General features: G+C 45.9%; 1 protein-coding gene across 1 annotated transcript in view; it reads left to right on the top strand.

The window, feature by feature from the left end:
• The first annotated feature begins 1,712 nt into the window (after positions 1-1,712).
• The window catches only part of DPF3 (double PHD fingers 3), a 171,167-nt gene continuing 150,428 nt past the window's right edge, over positions 1,713-22,451 (top strand). The window contains exon 1 of the mRNA XM_064462384.1: positions 1,713-1,743. The gene's annotated coding sequence lies outside the window, so the exon portion shown is untranslated. The remainder of the gene's footprint in view (positions 1,744-22,451) is intronic.

Genomic DNA, 22,451 nt, shown 5'->3' with positions numbered 1-22,451 from the left:
ATTGCTTCCCAGAACTGTTTTGGGATAGATCTCAGCATCTTGGCAACTCCCCAGCTGACAGAAAGCTTATTTCTCCTAAGCAGTGCCTGTAACCAAATGGCTTAGATTGCTCTGATGGAAGAGATGGTTCCCTCCAGGGATATATACTTGGCACAGCACCTAGGTTGACCTAGTAGCTGGAGTAGGCAATGTTTTGGAAAGAGGGACCCTAGACAGATCTTGAAGTTCAACTTTTTACAAACTTCTGATGAATCCTTAACGAGTGGGAAACTGATGGCTCTCTTCGCCTCTCTTCTCTGTCAGTAGTCATTTCTCTATCTTTCTGTTTCCATCCCCCTTCCTTTTCTCTTCTGCCTCAGTATTAGAAAGTTTTATTTTGTCAAACAGTTAAAGGAGAAATTTTGCTTGTCTTTGCCTTTTAAGTTCAGCCCACCAGCTCTGAAAGATTGCTATGTCTACTTCTGTTAACACCTGAATATCTCGTAAGCATTGTTACTTCCATTCTTTTACTCATTAAGTTGTGGATCGAGTTGATTCTGCAGTGGCCTGTCTTTGGCTGGGTTTACAGCCTTATCTTAATTGTCTTGAGTTGAGTTTCTTCTTGTTATATAAATGCAAAGAATGGAGAAGCAGGCTTGGTTTTGGTGGTGGTGATTGTGTTTTTGGTTTTTTTTAAGTAATAGAGGATGCCTGAACGGAAGTGAGACCTTTGTGAGGGAATAGAGTATTAGATGACAAAGCTTATGTTAATATCAAACAAGAAGGCTTCTTGGTCTGATTCTGCTTTTACTGACACCTAATTTACACTGGGTAAATTCGTGAACTTCAGTGGATTTACCTCTGAGTTTGAGCGAGATCAGGACCGGAACCTCCTAAATCACTTAAGGCATGCTCCATGATTCATGTGCGAGCTCCTTTAATCAGTAGCAGGTAAGCCCGGGCTTCCTGGACCTCGCTGCCCGCCCAGGAGGGGACCCTGCCGGCGCCCTGCCGCCCTCCCGGGGCCGGCTCCCGCCGCGCCGGGAGCTGCTCTGTGCAGGAGCCGGGCCGGTCGGCCTGTCTGTCGGTCGGCCGGTCCGGCCGCCGCGCGTTATGTAAGGGCTCAGGGGCTGCGGGCCGGGATGACTGACAGGGAGAGGGAAATTCCTGTGGGAGGGGGAGCGGGAGCGGCGCTGCCCTGGAGCCGCTGCCAAGCGCCGGCAGCTCCCGGAGACCTGGCGGGGAGAGCGGCGGAACAGTCCGGGGAGGGCGCTCCCGGCGAGCGGGAGGGGCTCGCCTCCCCCGTGGGGCTCGCCTCCCCCGTGGGGCTCGCCTCCCCCGTGGGGCTCGCCTCCGGGCAAACCAGGGGGGCAGCGACTGCGGTCTGAAGGGACGGCGAGCCAGTCCGGCTGTCCCTCTCTGTTAGACCCGGACGCGGGGAGCTGCGGGAAAGTGTCCCCCTGCCCGCCCTCGCCCCCTCGGTGCCCCCGGCGCGGCGGCGGCGGCCCCGCTGGCGGGCGCTGTCCCTTTAAGACCTGCTCGCCGCCAGTTCCACGGAGAGGGAGTGACCTCTGGGCTTTGACAGCTCCCCTAATAACTAGCAGCGCCCCGGCTCCGCCCCCCGCGTCGGATTGGCCGGCGGGCCGGTATGCCGCGCCCTGATTGGCTGGCCGCTTCCCCTCAGCGAACCTTTAGAACTCCGAGACACAATATTCTGTTACATTGTAGCAAAATGGCGACTGTCATTCACAACCCCCTGAAAGCGTAAGTAGGAATCAAAAATGTACATATTCCGCGTGGTTTAAATATGAAAAAAAGGCGCCTTTCCGGCGCCGGCTGCCAGCCTGAGCCGGGTGCCTGCAGCCTCCCGGAGGGTCCCTCCTCCCGCCCTCCTTTCTGCCCCAGCGACTCGCTCGGGTTTTTTTTTTTTGTGCAACACATCCCCGCGGCTCGCGCCGAAATTAACGAGGAAAAATTGTTCGGCTCGCACGCCGGTTAATTGGCGGGGCCAGTCTGGGGCGGGGGGGAAGCGGGGACGCGGCGGTGGTTCGTTGCCCGTCGCTCCCGGAGCGCAACGCGGGGACCAGCGAGGTCCCGCGGGGCTCCCGGCACTTGACAGCGTCCTGGTCCGGCCGGGGTCCGGCGGCGGAGGGACCGGGGTGCGGGGACCGAGCGGGGGGACGGGGGGGGGTGACCCCGCTGCGCCGCGCCTCCGCGCTCCGGCTGCAGCTCCGAGTTGCCGCCGCAAATCTTGGCGGAGTTGGGATGACTTGAGGAGGGGGAGCGGAGCGGCCCCCTCCGGCGTGGGGGAGCGGAGGGGTGGTTTGGGGGGGGGGATGGTGTTAGGGGCGCTGCCGGCGCACCCCGGCGCTTGTGCCGGGCGGGAGGGAAGCCGAGCTGCGTGAAATGAATGACTCGGGACTGCCGGTCGTTGATTTGGGGCAGGAAGTCCGGAGATCTGTTTTGCATATGACAAGCTTTCGCTTTTCAAAGTGGCGAGGAGAGTTGATTGTGTTTCCATCTTGAGAGTGGGCACAAGCGGCCAAGGGCTGCTCGGACGGGATCTGACCCGCTGCTGGCGGGGGAAAGGCAGGGAGGGAGCGACCGGGTGGGCGGGTGGGGGCAGGTGCTTCTGCTGCCGAGGCATCCCGGGGCTCCCGCTCCGGGAAGAAGGCCGATTTAAGAGGGGGACCGCGGGAGCCGGTTGTCGTCGTCTGGATCGCGTCCTTTTATTTTCCTTGTGGTCTGCAGCGCACGCCGTTAATCCCTGAAGGCATTAGGGAGAGTGGGATTTGGCACCGTACGTGCGGAGAGGAGCTGTCTTAACCTTTTTAAAACGACGGCTCCGCTAACGGGGGCAGCGCTCCTGCTATTAAAGCAGGGAGGCAGAGTACCTGGCGCTGGCGCTTCGTTTGCACTTTCTGGGCTGAGTGGGTGTTTTCATACGTTTGAGTTTTCAGAGATTAAATTAGGGCTGCGAGGTTTGCCTTATTTTTTTTTTTTTTCCCCCGACTTAAGTCTCTCCGGCTGGAGTTGGAAAAACACTTGAAGGTTTTTCCAGGGATTCCTGTCGCGCTCTCTCTCTGTGATCCAGAGGGAAAGGAAAGCCTCGAGCTGGGAAGGGGTGCTGACATGTTTATCAGCTCCTCTTCTCCTGCTCCGTCCTGGCAGAAAAACCTTTGCTTTCATTTACCCGCCCTCTCGGTAGCACCTTGTAAAAACCCGTGGGGAGAAGCGGAGCGCGGTTGTCAGGGGGTCAACTAAACAAGTCCGGGTACCCTCCCGGTGGGGTGGCGGCCTTGAACACGCTCTGAAAACCGGGGGGAAGAGGCAGCGTGACACCCCCCACCCCCCCAGCCCCACCCCGATTTGACGACAGGTTTAATACTTGTGCAGGCGAGAGCAACTTCTCCCCGTGTGTCGTGTACTCCCTCCCCCCGCGCCCCCCAGCCGCCCGCCGGGCGTTGCTCGGACGTGGGCAGCGCACCCCGGGGACCCCGCAAGATATTCCGGGGACCCCGCAGCGCACCGAGGGGGCGGCAGCGCACGGCTCCTCAGCTGGGCTGGGGAAAGCCCCGCACCTCCGTGCCATAGGCGAGTGTTGCCGGTAGCGAGGAAGCCCCCGGGGCTCGGTGGCCGCTGGGGAGGGCGGGTGAGAGGCGGGGAGCTCCCGGGGAGCGGCGGCGGCCCGAGGAGCCGGGAGCCGCCGTGGGAGCCCCGCCGGAGGACGGGACATCGCCTCGCACTTCGTGACACCGTGGGGCTCCCACCCGGCGACGGCGGCGGAGCTCCGAGGAGGGCGGATCCTGCCGAAGGGCTGCGGTGCCGGAATGAATCGGGGGCCCGATCCCGCTGCTTCTAAAGTCGGGGAGGGTAGGATTAGGCCCTTTATAATTAGCTCCCTTCTCCTCCCCTCGCCCCCGGGGAGTGTGAGAGGAGGAAACAATAGACATCAAGTGCTGGGTTCGCTTTTCTCGGTGTGCCTTTTAAAGTACTAATGCTATGTGGAGGTAACTGAATTGGTACCGGCTGTCTGACACAATCTGCATTTTTTATTAACAACTTCTTTAATAAAACATATTGTAATTTTCACTTATTCTTTAAAGTTGCTGATCGGGAAACAATACACATGTAAATAAATTATGCATGGGATAAATTAGGACAAAAGCAGTAGGACACATACTAGGGGAAGGGATGCAGTGCGCAGTATTTTATCCTCATGTGTCCTTTCTGACAATGAAAGAGAGCTGAATGACATTTGCATTTCCTCTGTCTGCCTTTTGATTGTATCTCAAAACCCACAAACGCCCCCTACAGAAACTGGCCACACAAAGGTTTTGCTCTGAGACGGGGGACAATGTAGAGCTGGAGAAATCCTAGCTCAGGTATCAAGCAGCTCCCTGTGTGTGCTTGTGCGTTTAAGTGTGTCCAATATTCAGTTTATCTCTGGCACTTGGACACATACGTGGCCTTGTTCATGCTAGACTAGTCTCCCAGGATAATGTATTCCAGCGTACCTGAGCATCTGTGGGAATACGTTACACAGAAGAGCTCAGTGCGTGGAGTCCCTTATTAATGATTGGCACCTCCTCACACTCAGCTTACCTCTTTCTCTGTCTAGCGCTCTCTTCTCACTTTCTGGTTCTGTTTTGGTGCTTTCATCCATTTGCTCTTCTCTCCTTCACTTCCTCTGGTGATCCAATCAACCTGACGCGACTGCCTATTAGTTCTGCCATTTAATACCTGGTTGTTTACCAACATGGTGCTACAGGCAAAAAATATCAGAGATATAAGTTTAACAGATCTGCAAGGGAAAGGTGGCAGGTTGTCTGGATAAACACATTCTTCTTCATCCGTAGAAAAGGCAGTATTCAGATAGCTTTGATGGGACAGCGGTGGATTTGAACTGCTGGATTTGTCAGGTTGTTTCTTCCGCTAGCTTGTGTACCTAGCTCCATAGTTTTTCTTTCCATCTCCTTCTCCTTTGGATATTTTAATACAGAGACATTTGAGCAGTGCAGTAGAAGAAACAAATGCAGTTAAAAAGTATTCTGAATAACTTCAAACGTCAGTCAGAAATCTCAATGGACTTTGTAAACATTAATTAATTAAACCTCAACACCCCTGTGAAGAAAGGATTATTGCCTTTGTTTTATGGATGGCTAAACTAGGACAAAGTGGTTCAACTTTATAATTCAACTTTATAATTTGAAGACCAAGTCTAGAAAGCAGCCATTCAACTTCCAGTCTTAGCATCTAGTCCCATTTCCTCCCTCTCCGCCTTATTAGTGATGTGCATATGGTACCGTAATGCATCTAATGTAATTATGACCTTGTAATTTACAAAGTCTTATCTAGAAGCAGAGCTGGTTTCCCCCCACCCCTTCTCTGTCTTTACTCCCACAGCTGACTTTTATTTCAGGTTGTCAATTAAACATACTGGAACATATGTTAGTCTATTGCCTTTTCTGCATGTGAAATTCCTTCATGCCATATAGAGCTCTGCCTGGATGCTCACCAGAGGAGCTCTTGCCTTCCAGTGCTTTGGCCCTGGAGTAGCAGTGCTGGTGCTCTCCCTTTCTTTTTCTCAAGACAGCCTCTAGGATCCTAGCAAGAGGCTAACTCAGCCTCAAATACTAGGCTAGGTCACTTGCAGGCTGACTGTATTGTCGGATAACTTTGATGTGCTCGGGGACACTTATTCCCTGCCAGGTGTTTGGGGACGAGATCATTGCAGACTTGTGTGGGCAGTGCTAGAGCTGACCTCATAAACCCTGCCAGCCCTGTTCTGTCTCTGTGTTCCCACTGCAAACACACAGCAGCCATCGGTTTTCCAATTGCTGTAGCTTCTCAGATAAAATTGCCTTGACAGCTAGCTCCGACTCCTGGGCTGCCAAATGGCCATCCTTGTGATGGCGAATTCTGTGGCATGAGACACCTGTGAAGGAATGGTCTGTGCTCGCATCTCTGTTTCATGTCAGCAGCAGACCAGAGTAGGTCTTGGAGTCTTGTATGGCAAGAGTATTTCATCAGTCATAACTCAGGCTTGAATTCAAGCTGCGGACTTGTAACTGGAAGGTCTTGCATCCCATTACCCATCCCTGAAACAGCCCTATGTCCCGATTAAGAGCTGATGAAGACTGATCCTTTTCTGTTGTTGTTGTTGCATAAACATCTCGTTGCTGATTTTTAATATTGAAGTGAAAGTATAATGTGCAGTGCTGCTTTCAGCAGGTGGAAGCAATAAAATAGACGGACACTTAGGTTGCCAGTTCAGTGTTTACAAGTGATGTGGAGGTGATTTTAATGTGGCTTTGCAGAAGGGAGTTTTCTTCTACTTGACTGAACAGGGTTGTTGGGCACATTAAATCACGCACCAAAATCTCTACAGCATTTCCAATGTGGCTCTGAAGTCACTTAAAAACATAAAAGAGCCCTAGTGTGACACATTTCAAACCAAAACTGTTGGCCACATGAAAACTGTATTTTCTGTATCTCAGCACCATCCTTCAGAGAAAATGAAGGATGAATGTTGTTATATTTATGCAAGGAAACATAAGCATAAAACCAAAGTCATTGGGGAGCAGAGAAGCTAAGTTAAGAAGACCTGAGGGTACAACAGTTTGAATATGGGAGAGACTGATAAATGATATGTTACTAGTTACAGTGTTATGTCTGGTACTATGAGTTGCTTGTGCATGTTTAATTGTTGCAGTGCTTTTGTAGTTTTCTTTTGGTGGTGTTCTAGCCTTTCACAGCCTGTCCAGTTGTGCAGATGGATGGAGGTTGTATCCCAAAATAGTCACTGAAAAAAAATTTTTGAAACGTTATTTGTGGTGTGTGAAAGCAATTTTGAACTATATGGGTTGGGCTACAGAGGCCCAAAGGTATGCTTTTTTGGAGGGTGTAATAATTTCAAGGTAAGCACATGTCCAATGGGCTGCGTGTGTAATGCCTGTTAGATTGGATTCACAGTGTTTGAGTGGGAATAGCTTACCCAGGCCATGCAGAAGTCCAGTACACGAAGCAAAATGGGGGTCTGTCTTCAGTCTGAATCATGGTGAAGGTAATATGTGGCTCATCCTTTGTGTAGCCTAATGAAAATTGATTTCTTCCTCTGCTTTCTTAAAACTGGAATCGTGATATTTGGACGTTGCTCTCAAGAGCAGACTTTGTCCATCTTGTATATCTGTCTTCTGCAATTTATGACAGCTGGCTGTACCTCTGCTGTCCCAAAATGAAGCATTCCAATACCCTCCTTGGCTGCAAAAAAACCATCTTTTAGGATTATCATTTGCCGAGTCTGGTGTTTTCTCATACTGTTTTGTCTTTCATGTCAGAGCTGAATTTCTTTGCTTGGTAGATCAATTTTACAATCTTGGTATTTATTCTGGGCTCATCACTATGTTGTCTGTATGTGATGTTGCCTTGAGCAAGAACCATCCCTGTATTGTTTATCCCCGAGGACTTGTAGGAGTGGAATGAATCTGTTTTGGGAGCTGATGTTTTTCTCCCTTGGACAGACCGACCTCTGATCTGAGAATTCCCTGTCTGGGGTGACATACTCCCACGTGCAGAGAAGCAGCACCAAGGCAGCATTGCTTAAGGCCTGTTCTGAGGGCTTCATTAAGACTGTGCTGCTCTTCTGGCTTTGCCTGGCGGTTTTGCCCAGAATGCAGAGGCTGAGGTGTGTTAATTGCTTCCTGAGTGTAGGTCCTGGTTTTAGCACTGGTTTGTTTCTTTTAAGGAAAGTTATCTCATCAACACAATCCAAAAGAAAGCATACTTTTAAAATCCTTCTTTTTAAAACAAAATTTTTCTGATGGAAGTGCTTCTTTCTTGTCTTTAAGAACTTCTCTACAATTTGTGGAGCAAACCCAAATAGAGTGGACTAGTGCGTGACAGGCAGAAAGTGGTTTTCCTATCTTCTTTCTTCTTTCAAAAGAAAGAACAAAACTGCCCAGTATATTTTCACTGTCTAAACTGAGTGACATATAACACAAATATCATGAGTGAGTGCTTGAATACTGGATGTTTAAAATTCTTATTTATCTTATATAGCCTAAATTATTAGAAGTACAATACTTTTTTTTTTTTTTAATTGCTATATATGGTTTATTTCCCAGCAGAGCATATTTTAACCACAGATTCTCAGTAGATGTCTCAGGGAAGAATAATGCAGTGTCCCAACAGCTGCTGGCAAATATCCTTCTCACACCCCCATCCCCTCCAGTATGGGAACAGCAGGAGTATGTCAGCATGTGTCTCAGTTTTCAGGTTACCTGCCTGAGCTGGGTGCCATCAGAGAGTTGCAACTCCAGCCCCATGGAGGGTTTTACTGGCACCCCAGCACTGTCTGAGGGCAGGCTTCACAGGGAGCCAGCGGAGCAGCGAAGGCAGGGCAAGGACGGGTACTGATGAGTGTGCACTAGGTGGCTGCGATCAGCAGCGTGTGCTTGCCAAATCCTGAGTCATTAATTTTGCATTCTGGTGAGCTGTAGCTGGGAGAGAGTCCCCTGCTCAGGTGTTGATGGAGACACTGACTACGTCAATGTTTTCTTCGGGTGAGAAAGGCTGGAAATGACATTAATATTGCAGTCCCTTGTGACAGAACTGATCCAACTTAACTGAGGATCATCTCTCCATTCATACAACACCGTGAGTTGTATCAGTCTTTGACATCTGATAATACTGTCCTTGCTTCCTGATAATTTTTATAAATTAATATAAAATGCCAACTGTAACATGCGTATGAAATCGTAGTATGCAAAAGAAAGGAACTCCACATAACTTAAAATTTATTTCCTTCATTTCTTCTCAGATTCCCCCTTGTGATATGAGATGCAAAGCCTTGGTTAAGATGATGTGCTAAATTCTCTACAAACACATGGCTTAATGCTTCCTGCCTTGTAGGTCTGAAAAATCTAAATAAGTTGGATGGTGCAAAGAAAATCAGGTGGAGCGCAGTGAAATAAGGCCGTGTCCCGAGTTGGTTAATTCCAGTCTGCCCTACCGCATCAGCTGGCAGGGCTGATTTGATCTGATCAGATGTGGGCATGCTACTCCTGCCAAAACACAAAGTACAGTGCTTATGCTGCTTTTATGCTTCGAGTTGGCTTCATGCTAGCCACAGGAAGATAGATTATGCCTGTTGGAACAAAATTTCCTCTTGAAAATGTTTTGGGCGCTTTTCATGTTTTGGAAGAGTAAGTGAACACCAGTTCAGTGCTTTGTGTCATGTGGCTGTGAAATTTTTGGTCTGGTTTGGGGAACTTTGCAGTTTCTAGTGTTCCTGTGGATCCACAGACTAAAATGATTAGTCACAGAGTTGGGATAAAAATTGACATGGCCAGAGTTATAGCCCAGATAGTTCACTGTCCAGTGAACAGTGCTATAAGGAAAGCTATAATGCAGACACAAAGATAGTATTATTTCTTCAAGAGAAAAGTAATGTCCATACTTCCATTTCCTTCAAGAACTGTTCTGAAGAAAGTCATGCAAAAGATGGAGATGAGAGATTTGTGACTGTTCAAGTATTTTGGCCTCAATATTGTTTCCTGAGAGACTGTGTTTAGTCAATGATGGGGACAAATATATTTTATGTTTATGACTACTTTAAAACCTGTGCAATCTGAATAAGCAATAATGGAAACAGTGGTTCAGAAAGCCGTTTTACTGCTAAACTCCTTTGGTCTTGACCATGAATAAAAACTGCATCATGTTTGAGGCTGCTATCCTAGGAGTGTTCAGATAAATCACTCACCAGTGTCCAATATTAGGAATTATAACATGAGCCGACTTGTATCTACAAGCTTACCTTGATTGATTTTTCTTTTTCTTTTTTTTTTCCCCTAAACTACTGAAGGGTGTTTTGAAGACTATGTTTTTGTGTTTTCTATGGATGCTTTATCCTTGAAGTTTTCAGTTCATTAGCATATACCTGTTGATGTGAAACATGGGATAAATCAGGAACACAACTGTAATTCAGAGATTAGCACCTTTTAAAGCTGGGGTAGTGCAGGTTAAGAGGCATGTGAGATGTGATAGGTGAGGGTTGGTGAAGGGAAGACTCTGCAGCGAGCTCTTTCTCTGCAGGTGTGATTCAACTGCATTGAGATACTTCTACTGCTTCATCATATCCAACTGACCCTTTAATTGCAGAGGCTCTTCTGCAAAAACGATGTACCCCTCTGTTAATTTTGGTGATGCTAGTTCTCGGTGATCAAATGGCACGTGGATGAAAGCGATGTTAACACCTCTCCAGGTAGAATGGGGCCCCAAAGACTTCTTACTTCTCTCTCTTCTCCTGTGCTGATACAAAAGAATGGTAACTTGGTCAGGTTAGCTGGTGCTATGCTGACAGCAAACAGGCATTCCTGAGGTTGAAATCCAATGAAAAAATGTTGATGGGGGAAATATGTGGAAAATCCTTTTCAATTTTCTGTCACCAGATCTGATTTGTTTTTGTCGATAGTCTCAGCTAAATGTTTTATCTTCCCCTAGCTTTCCTCTCCTCTGCCTCCCAACCTCTTTCCCCCATTGACCTCTACTAGTGCAGTCCTAGCTGTTGATTTATCAGGACAGGCTAGCTCAGCACTGTGTGGAGATTGCTTTTAATTAACTCTCTTCATTTTTTCCAACCTTCAGGGAGCAGCAACCCTTTAATGATTTTAATATTTTATCTGGATTTATATCCACCTTATATGTTGTTTGTTGCTCTGCTTCCTCACATGTTCATCCTGAGTCATTTCCCAAAATGAAATGTTTGTTTCAGGCCTCTCATACGGGATGAGGAGGAGAGTTTTTAATGGCTTCTGGACTGGGAGGATGGACTTTCTGTGGTCACAGAATCACAGAATGGTAGGGGTTGGAAGGGACCTCTGGAAGTCATCTCATCCAACCCCCCTGCTCCAGCAGGCACCCCCAGAGCAGGGGGCACAGGAATGCGTCCAGGCGGGTTTTGAATGTCTCCAGGGAAGGAGACCCCACAGCCTCTCTGGGCAGCCTGTGCCCCTGCTCTGGCACCCGCACAGGGAAGGGGTTTTTTCTCATGTTTAGCTGGAATTTCTTGTGTTCCAACTTGTGCCCGTTGCCCCTTGTCATGTCGTTGGGCACCAATGAAAAGAGTCCAGTCCCATCCTCTTGACACCCAGCCTTCAGATATTTGTAAGTATTGGTAAGATCCCTCCTCAGCCTTCTCTTCTCTAGGCTGAACAAACCCAGGTCTCTCAGCCTTTCCTCATAAGAGGGGTGGTCCAGTCCCCTAACCAACTTTGCAGCTCTCCGCTGAACTCTCTCCAGTAGTTCTCTGTCTTTCTTAAACTGGGGGGCCCAAAACTGCACACAGTACTCCAGATGTGGCCTCACTAGGGCAGAGTAGAGGGGGAGGATAACCCCCCTCAACCTGCTGGCCACACTCCTGATGTGGCCCAGGACACTGTTGACTGCCTTGGCTGCAAGGGCACGTTGCCGGCTCAGGGTCAACCTGCTGTCCACCAGCACTCCCAGGCCCTTCTCAGCAGTGCTACTTTCCAGCGGGTCAACCTGCACTGGTGCATGGGGTTGTTCCTCCCCAGGTGCAGGACCTTGCACTTGCTCTTGTTGAATTTCATCAGGTTCCCCTCAGCCCAGCTCTTCAGCCTGTCCAGGTCCTGCTGGATGGCAGCACAGCCTTCTGGTGTATCAGCCGCTCCTCCCAGCTTGGTATCACCAGCGAACTTGCTGAGGTTACGCTCTGTCCCTTTGTTCAGGTCATTGATGAATATGTTGAACAGGACCGGACCCAGCACAGACCCCTGGGGAACAGCACTAGTTACAAGCCTCCAACCAGACTCTGCGCCGCTGATCACGACCTCTGAGCTCTGCCATTCAGCCAGTTCTCTATCCACTTCACTGTCCACTCATCTACCCCACAATTCCTAAGCTTACCTATGAGGATGTTATGGGAGACAGTGTCCAAAGCCTTGCTGAAGTAGAGGTCAACAACACCCACTGCTCTCCCTTCATCTCCCAGCCAGTCACGCCATCATAGAAGGCTCTCAGGTTGGCCAAGCATGATCTCCCCTTCGTGAATCCATGTTGACTACTTCTGATAACCTGCTTTTCTTGTACATGCCTGGAGATGACCTCCATGATGAACTGTTCCATCACCTCTCTGGGCATGGAGGTGAGGCTGACTGGCCTATAGTTTCCCAGGTCCTCCTTCTTGCCCCTTTTTGAAGATTGGAGTGACATTGGCTACCCTCCAGTCCTCGGGCACCTCTCCTGTCCTTCATGACCTTTCAGAGATGCTGGAGAGTGGCTCAGCAGAAACATCCACCAGCTCCCTCAGCACTCGCGGGTGCATCCCATCAGGGCCCGTGGATTTGTGAGGATCCAGTTTGCCGAGGTGGTCTCTGACCCAATCCTCCTCAACCAAGGGGAAGTCTTCCTTTCTCCAGATTTTTCCTCTCTCCTCTGGGGGCTGAGATGCCCGAGGGCCAGCCTTAGCCGTAAAGACCAAAGCAAAGAAGGCATTCAGTAACTCTGCCTTCTCTGCATGCTGTGTCACCAGGGCACACACCTCGTTCAGCAAGATCTACCCTGGTGTTTTGGAGGAGGATGGGGAGTATGAGATGATGCATTTTGGTGCTGTCTTGGAGCAAGACTCGCTTCCATGTTCTGCCTCTGTGTGTAGGGAGAGGCAGCTTTGTTTTGCAGTTGCAGAATGGCAGATCAGAGCCTACTGAATTAAATCTGACCCCTGACTTGTATGGCATAGTTAGGCCATGAGCTTATTTTCAGAGTCAGGTATGACTCTCATGCTAGTCAGGCTGAGTAGAGGAGGCACTAATATAATGACCTGCTGCTAAAATGTAGCTAACTTCCTGTGCATGAATACAGATCTAAAGGAGAGTCCCGCTTTACCTGCAATTGACTACCTTCGCCTACTGTGTGCTCTACCAAATGAGATTTCTTCAGACTGAGCAGAAAGCAGCTATACCAAATTTCTCCCACCTGAAATTTTCTCTTTACATATCCTACAATGAGGATTTCATGAGGTTCCAGCAGGAAAGATTTGGGAAAAATATATGTTATTCATAATGTAAAGTATGTGGCACTTTCACGCCAGAGCAGGAAAATGCTTTATAATCATGCTTAAAGTAAGCATCACAATCCTTGTGGGATTATTTTCTCTGTTCTTCTAATGGGAGGAATGGCATGCACTGACTGACTTGGTGAAGGTCACACTAGTCACAGTGTCAACCATTGACAGAATTGGAGGTTTAGAAGCCACATTGCTTTGCTTTTAGTCTTGAGTGTTAGACCGTATATAAGTGATATGTTGAAAATGAATGGGAATCCTTCCTTGGTACCACATCTATGGCCATGCTGAAATTAGGGGCATGGAAGAAGAGTGGGAAGTGAGTTAAGACTGTCTGCCTGAGGTTCACCGATAAATATTACTAAACCATCCTTAATGGCAGTGGTTTATGTCTCGAGCTGATAAAGGCACTGTTGGAGTGCAAAGATTTTACCATGGAAATGAACCACATTACACCAAGTGGCAAGTAATTCTGCATTTCAAAATATACATGCTGCACACCAGCCTGTTCAGTACAATTCATGCACTGAATTCAAAGTCGTCGGTGTGAGAACAGTTTGACTCAATTTACCTTACAAGGCTAATTGTAAGCGTGTGTATTTAAAGCTGCCTTGTTAAAATGGTGGAAGAAATGAAGCAGTTCCCAGATCTAGTCCTCCCTTACTGAGGAGAGTGACTCTGAGGCACTAGCTGAAAGGAACACAGTTGTGGGTGCTACTTATAAAAATGTTGGCAGTGTACCATTACATAAGATCATCTATGTCATCTGGTCTGTGGTTTGTGTTTGTGTCTTTCCTATATTCCTCTGCAGTGTGCTTTACTTTAAAAAAAATAATTGTTTGGGATATTTTTTTCCGCATTGTTGCTGCGATTCCACAGTAACTAACTCCTGGCTTTCTCATCTGACCAGACTGCAAATGTATCTGGTTCAGGTATTCGTTCTGCTGAGTAGATCTGAAAGTAAATTCCCTCCTCCCCTATTATTAACTTTCTAGTTTTTGTTTCCACAACTAACTTATCCACAAAGTCCTAGGGTTAGGAGAGGCTGTCTCTCCTGACACATCTTCCGAATTCCTCACTGCTAAACACACACCATGCAAAGTCAAAACCTGGCTGGCCCTCAAAGGGCAGTCTATTTCCCAGGCTGCTGTTTCCAGCTTCCTTCTCCTCCACTCACCCCTTGGAGGGGAAGAGGAGGAACAGATGAGGGGTGAGCATTCTGCCTTTGGGAAAGGCTCTGACCTGAAAATGGATTGCAATTCCAGCCGAATGGTTCCTTCCCTTGGTAACAGAATTGCACGCCTGGGCTCTGAGCTCTTTGCGTTAATTCCATCTCTGCTAAACTTTCCCAGTCAATTAACCATGTCCATCTCCTGCTCTAGCAGCCACATGTGCCTCTTCTGCCACAGCAGGGTTTTGGAACAGTAACTTGCTGCAGCCTTTGCTGCAGCGGTTTTCCTCCAGCAGATTCCCTCAAGCATGGTTATCAATCAGGACCTGTCAGGTTTTTCCCTCCAACACATCTATTTTCAGGGCTGTAGGATTTTGACCTTTTGCTTTTGTCTTTATAAGTACTATTTTTTTCCAACAGGGGCTGGCTCAGATGCTGTGTGTTAGGTCTTTACAATGATACAAAAGCTGCATGAAAATTTCAGTTTTAGTGTGAGGAGATTCTGCTAAACCTGGATATTTCTTTTGCTTTCTGCCACTTTGCCTCCCTTGGGTCTTAATTTTTCTTGTCAAAAAGGCCTCATTAAGATGGCCAGTAATTCTTGTGTGGTGTTCTAGGCAGCACCCATGGTACAGAGGTCTCCTCTGAGTAGGTGGCTAACAGGACTGGATAAAAGAGTAGTGAGTTCTTGGAGGCTGAAGTGTATGGCAGATGCTCACCCACAGGGTGTAGACTACCTTTGAAGGGAATTCTGCACATGCCTCTGCAGCTGGAAGAACAGTTTGGACGCTGGCACTAGCAGTTTCTTGGCAACATACTTAAGGGACCATGACAGTGGCTTGAACACAATTTTCTTGCATGTTGTGCTACCATCAAAGGTCAGGTTGGGCTAGAGCGCCTATTAAAACAAGAGGCTATGCTTAACATCTTGTCTTGCACACGTGGGTCAGCCTGGTCCTGTTTCTAGTGGGTAGGTACCTATATCATAAAGGCTGTCATCCCACCTGGCACTAATTTGTTCCTGTGTGTGTACTTTCAGATGAGAAGACAAAGACCAAAATGGCCACTGAGGCTCAATTAATAGAAGTGTAGGTTTAAAAGAGGGTTCCTGGGTCTTATGTCCAGTCCCCTGGTACCGTGTCAGATAATCCCTTTCATAAACTGAAAAGTCCTTGTCTTAAATCCCCACTTGGACTGTTTGTTCCCATTACTCCTCTTGGGAGGGTTCCAGAACCCACTGCTCTGATGGCTGGAAATAGCATTTTAATCCCTAGCCTAGCCCTACTTGTGACCAGTTTATACCCATTTGTTCTGGTGCCAGCATGGAGTTGTTAGTTTAAATACTGTTGCTCCCTCCATTTCTTCCTCTCCACTATCACGCATTTGTATGACACTATTATAAGCCCTCTCAGTCTTTGTTTTGATATACTAAACTGTCTGTGCTATCTTTTCCTTTCCTTTGATTGCTGGAGTATTTATTGCCTTTGCATTATTTACTCCAGCTTTAATTACTCACATTCAACCTTCTTGAGTGTGAGTACATAGAACTGTACTGTGTTCCAGGTGAGGTTTTACCCTCTACAATAACTTTATTTTTTACCTCTTCTGGGAGCACCTTGCTTTTGCATTTTTTGTGGTTGTATTGTGCCGGTGGTTCATAGTCATCCTGTGGTAGGCCGATACTGTTATGCTTCTTCTCCTGTCCTTTCAGCTGTTGTTGTTGCTGAGATGATGATCTCCAGGGTATTAAGTGAAATTTGTACTGAGTTCACTTAATCTAATTCTCCTTGCCTGATATTCTTTATTTCCTTGATGACCCTTCAACTTGTGTAAATGGCTAACTTTTATCAGCACATATACTTACTGTGCCAAGGCCATTAATGGAAATATTGAATAAGATCAGTCCACAGACCAATCCTTTCTGGAACCCCAGAAGTAACCTCCCATCAGCCAATTACTGTCTCTGTTAGGACTTTACCAGTGTCCAACCCTCCTTCAGTAGTTTCTCAGTCATGTCACTATTCTTGTACTAATCCTTCTCTTCTCCATTTTCAGTAATTTCTCATATAACACTGTACGAAACATTTCCTGAAAGTCCAAATAGCTAAGAGGTTGTCTAGAATATTGGTATCTTTTGAAAGCAAGGTGTCAAGTTACTCTGGCGCAAGGTATGGATCTTGCATCTTAGTTGTTTCCTTGTTCAAGAGCGTCTTTGATTATTTTGTACTTTAAAAACTGCATGTGAGTAAACTCTGGCTCAGTTAGTCTTTCTGGAATAATTTGCAAGGCTTGTGTTCTAAAACAATTAACAAAGAGTATTTTATTTTGCTTGCTATGCTTCAGTAATATAGCAGTAACCATGATTTGCAGTATCTGTTTAAAGAACTTCTAGGAGATGTATGGTTTCGTGTCACAGTTCTTGGGCAGAGATTATTCAGAATTTATGCCTTGACTGCACAAATGTCTTTGTGGCTTCCACCTCAGTCATCTCACTGAAGCGCAGCATTCCTTTAGTTCTTGGCCTGTATCTATGTTATGTTTAATCTATGTACCATTCTAACTGCAGAACAGCTGAACTTTCTTTGATTGCTTTTATTTTGATGTCTGAAGAATATTACTATTTTTAATAGCTTTTGCAAGTTCTAACTCTTGACTTTGGCAATTCTCCCTATACCTCCTGACCTTTAAGATCCACTTTTTTCTTCTGTTACTACTGTTTTCTGTTCCTGAAGGATGTCTGTTGAATTCTGATGTCCCTTTCCAAGGTAATTATTCAGCCAATAACTCCTCCAGTCTTTCCATACGAGTTTCAAACAATTATTGCATTTTTCTCTTAAAGAAATTCCCCAAGTTCTGCTGTATTCCACCACTCCCATGCTTAAGGAGCAGGTTTGAAGCACTTGGTGATGGGAATTGTACAATTTTGTGCCTATTCTTGGGCTGCGGAAGACTTCGGCCATGTTGATCTAGGGCAAACGGGTGATTCTGCTTAATATGAAGTTGTTTAACTTGATTTGATCATGCCTAAACGTGGCTTTTAAAAGTTCATAAATGTAAAACGTTGTTGCATCTTTCACCAGAGTTGCAACTGTTAAGTTAAGAATCCAAATGAGCAACATAAAGTTGATTTTTTCTTAAATGACCTTGTTCCATTTTTCTCTGGTGTTATTGGTCTTATTCAGAGAAAACTGTGTGTATGCATAATATATGTATATTTGTTTGCGTGTATAATATGGGAAAGAAAGAATGCATTTGCAGATGGTGTTTAGGAAAACATGCTATTGTTCGTTAATCAATGTCTTGCCATTTTAAACATTTCCCCATACTACTTACTGATTTATCGTAGTATATGATTCAACTCTGTCATATTGGTCAGTTTCAAAACCTCATACAAATAGGAAAAAATGTTACATATATACGTATTTAGTTTTTTTTTCTTTTTAGAGGGCTCTGGGAACTTTTAAAATATTACAGCACTCTTTGGATCAATGCATATCCCAGCAATCCCTTGTATAAGTGACCTAAAATCGTGTGATCAAACCTCTTCTCCCCTCCCGATCCCTAGAGAGATATTTGTAATTAGATAAAATGAGGACAGAATATGCATAAGTATCTGTTATGCTGGGATTCCTGCCCAGAAAGGAAACTAATGGCCTGAGCTGGCCATAATCTTTTGCACCCTGTGTACTATTGACAAGGCTATAGCTTGAGATGTTGGGAGTTCAGGAGCAGATTTTTTGCTTGCTGTCTTATGGTAACTTTTCTAAATCGACTGTTTTCCAAAACAAGTGGAATTATGCAGCCTAAATTTTAGTTGTCATTCATTGTCAAGGATGTGTAAGAGAGGGCCTGCTCTTCAGTCTCGTGCCTAGTGCAGTGGAAGTGGGTGTAAGTTACTGCTGCTGTGGTTTGGAATTGTTTCGCATTCACTTTGCCCAGATGTAAATGACCACACAAAGTGCAAGACAGTGGAGAACTGGGCCTGGAGTAGTTGTTGGGTATTTTTTTCCGTTTCACCTAGTAATTAATGCTTGTCTCTGGTTCTTCAGAGAAAGGGACTGTGGGGTTCTGTGAGCAAATTAAGCTCTCCCTAATCAAACTAAGGAGGCCCTTTGAAGGCTGTGTGACAGGTTGTCTAGTACTGTGATACTACACAATGCAAGAGGATCAGATAGGTGGCACTTTAGAAATCTGGAGGCTGCTTTATGTACTGTTGCCGTTTTCTTCTTTCTCCAATTGTGTATAGTAGGTGTCAGCTCACCCCTCACGAAATCCTAGTTTTTTAGTCCTCTGCTAGATTTGTGTTTTTTGTCTTGTGACTTGGCAACAGTGAAACACAAACCCCGGGCACTTATGAATCTGTCAGTCTTTTTCAGATATCCCAGTTGTCGGTAAATCCACTGATGAAAAGCTTTTCTTGGAGCAGGCGGGCAGTCTGCTTGCTAGTCTTCCCCTCTTGCTTTGCTTCAATGTCCTTGGGGTAAATGGCAGTGAAAGTAAGAGAAGTGTTTTGATAAAAGGAAGGGCAAGGTCACCTAAAAAGCATGCCCTCCTGCACATTCCCAAGGAAGGTATCTAGCCAGCATTTCCATTGCTCTGCCTGGTGTAGCTAAATCAGGAAGTAAGAGAGCCAAGGCCATACTGAAATGTGATTCTATTTTGGAAATTATGTCCAGTTTGGCAAGTTTTTGAGCTGAGAAAGTTTGGCTGCTCTCCTTCTCCACTCACAGTAATTTGCAGAGTGGGAGATTTGGGGTGAATCTCTGTTTTCTGTGCTTACAAGGCAGCAGGAGCTTCTATGGCTGGGCTGGAATGTGTTGTTTCGACACACTGAATGTGGAAAAAAACCCCTTTAGCTTCATACAGACTGTGGTGTTTGTCTGTACTCAGTCAGTGTGATTTCACTGAAGTCCAAAAAGTCATGCCAGCGTGAGAGACAAACCAAGTCTATGTTATTTCAAGACAACCATACTACCAGAGAAAATTCTTTTTATTCCCCCCCTTAAATTTTCAGAATCTCCTTCCGCCTCAGATATGCAGTAGCACCCAATGCTTATAATTTGGTAGCAAATGTTGACATCCGCAGCCACCCCTGAGATCTGTAGCAGAAGTCTATAGCTTAATGTGCAAGATGGGCCGCAGATGACTACTTAGTAACAGGCATGGGTCAGAACAAAATCCTGGATCTCAGAACTTCTTGTGAGCTTTGAAGACTGAACCTTAATCTGAAGTTAAATGTCTTTAATGGACAGGATCCAAACACCCACATGCCTTGGCAGAGGTCAGATCCAAATTTTGTCTACCTAAAGAATCAAGGTTCTGTTTTCATGTAGATTCTTCTACTAGTGAGAAGCAAGGGAAGGGATAAGACAGAAAATATGACACATTGGCAAAATTGTTTTTCAATACTATGTTTTTTAAAGTTTTTTCCATGAGGCGTCAGCAGCTCTTAAAAGTCACAAGGAGAGTGTACAGTTGTCAATGAGCCAGAACGGTTAAATGCTTTTAAATATTTGAGTTGGGTTATTCCTTCACCTTTCTTTCTCACAAACATGTCTGGTAAAACTCCAGTAATGAAAACACTTGCTTGGGGAAGGTGGAATAAAATCCTATTCAGCAAGTAATGATGGTGACATTTTAATCACAACAACGCTATTAGCAACGGTTTAGGTTTGGCATTGAACATATACACAACATTTGTTCTTTTATACAGTATTGGTATTACATAGTAAAAATAGCACAATTGCAAAACTCATTTGTTACCCTTGTGCCAACTTTGTTCAGCTGACAGTTGCTGTTTGAACTTTTAAAGCAATGTTTCATCCATATGTTAATACCAACTGTACGACTAACTCTCTGCTTTCAAATGATCCTCTTGTGCCCTATAACCCTGCGCAGTAGTTACTTCCCATTTTGAGATATCTGCAAAACCATTTTTGTCAGATAAGCTGTGCTCATCCTGTGTCATTCCATACCTGGAGGTGGTAAAGAGCAGCTTCAGGATAGTAGCTGAGGAAAGATACCTGCAGCCTTTAAATTTCCCAGTACATTCCTACCCAGAAGTTTGTTTTAGGCACTTAACTTCACTGAGCCCTTCCAGGATGGTGCGATTCAGAAATTTTCATCTTTTTAGTAAGTAATGTTTTGGATGCGGTATATTCTCTCTGATAATTTGCTGTCTGTGAAGGATGCTTATTGTATAATTTCTCAGTTTAGTTTAATAGTAGGCTTTTCATTTTGGAAAAGAAGGAAACAAAATCAAGAGGGCAAAAACAAGATCAAGAGCATCCATAAATGAACTCTACAAGTGGTGTTATGTAGTAACAGGTGGTATGCAGCTGGCATGGAAGTCTCCATTGGATCACGCTAAACTAGTTTTGGATTAACAAAGTCAAAAAACCCCTGCAAATGGGAAGGGGGAAGAACTCTCCCCAGGTGCTCCCTTGGGTAGTTACTAGCAGAGAACAGGCTGACATACACATAGACCTGCTGCTGCATCCTCCCAGAAGGTTAGAATTCAGCTGGAGAAGGTACAAATAGATTTTATTTCAAAACCCTTTGAATTCTTCCTTTCTCCTACTGTTAAAGTTAAAACACTCCTTATTTTAGGAAGGTGGTTAGTGTTTTCTGTATTTACTTCTTAACAGTTTCTCAGGTGGGGAACTTAAAATGGGTAAGAAAGAATCAACATGCAAGAGTTTGTGTGTAGACTAGAACCTGATCCCAGCGTGGGGAATCAATGGGCTTTCACACTGGGGAGGGCATCGGAGGGGATACACTTGGAGAGACCAGAGAGGAGCCCGAAGTGCCATTGGCTCCTGAGAAGTACTGCTTACCTAGGAGTTGCATGGAGTGGTTTTGTTTTCTGACAGGCCTGCTCAGAGTTTCACTCGGTGTTTCCCTTTATATATTTATAAACATATAAAATACAACAGTGAACTTGATTGTCATGACTGGTATTAGACCCAATCCTTATTTGTTCCAAGATACCACTAAAGAGTCCTGGGGTTGGCAGACCTTTGCTTAGTTGGATATTGTTTGAAGGGTGATGAAAGTTACCTCATAATAAAGTTGTAGCTACACAGTAGGGGACAGTGCTTGTGTAAGACATTTGTTTTTCTACTTTAAGTCAGCAGCGCACTTATATAGCAATAATTTTTACCGAATCACTCTTCAGCGTGCTTACACAGGCTATCACCTACTCCGGTTGCACTGGTGCTCCCTGGGACTGCAGATGGCTGCACTCTAAGGACACTGGCAGTTTGCCTCTCCAAGGATGAGGGGCCAAGGCCAGTGCTATTCTGGCTGGGGGGAAGGATGAAGTAGGAAGAGCTGGAATGGAGAGCTGGGGGAGGAAGAAGCCTACTTCTCCTTTTTTTGCTGGGACGATAGGAGAGATGGGAATGGCACCAGCAGCTGCAGAGCAGAACGTTCCTCCAGTGGCAGCCACTCCCACTCAGCAGCCCCGGTGACACTTAGCCTGGTTTCCGAATGGCTTTGGTAATGTTCTTCTCTAGAAGCTTTTAAAGAAACTAAACTGTCTTAGGAAGTTTTGGGGGGCACTGTGAGTTAAAATCCTGGAAACACAGGCTAGGAACAACTGGTCAGGTCGCCAGTGGAGGCCCGGCTGGATCAGTAATTGGGCCTGTGCCACCTGATATTTGCAAATGATCTGGAAAAGAAAGAGGAGAGGGAGGTGGCAAACTTAGCTGATATTAAGTGTATTCCAGGTGGGAAAAGCACAAGGTTGCTGAGAAATGTTGAAGAAGAACCTCACGAACTGAATGATTGGGTTTATTAAAACGGCTGATTATGTTCAGTTTAGATAAATGTAAATTAATGCATGTGAGGAAAAACAATCCCAAATTAACATGTACAGCAATGGGGGCACAACTAGGTACTGCTGCTGAAGAGAAAGGTTTTAGAGTTGTAATAGGTAGTTTTACCAAAATATGAGTTTTGTGCTCAATAACTGGGAAAGATAATAATAAGGCAATAATACAAAGAAAGGAAGGGAGAAAGAAAGAGAGGCAGGCAGAATGTTAGGAGTTCCTATGAAAGGAAAGAAAAGAAATGTCATTGCTATAACATTGTATAAATCCAAGGTTTGCTGCATGTCAAATACTGTGAGAAGCTTGGTCCCCTTGTCTTGAAAAGGATAAAATAAGCTCAAAGGTGTACTGAGAAGGAAACACGATGATCAAAAGCAACAACTCC

This window comes from Phalacrocorax carbo, chromosome 10 (genome assembly GCF_963921805.1).
Source record: "Phalacrocorax carbo chromosome 10, bPhaCar2.1, whole genome shotgun sequence".
Classification (NCBI taxonomy): Eukaryota; Metazoa; Chordata; class Aves; order Suliformes; family Phalacrocoracidae; genus Phalacrocorax; species Phalacrocorax carbo.
Note: the sequence above shows the minus strand (reverse complement) of the source record. Positions and strands in the feature narration are given on the sequence as shown.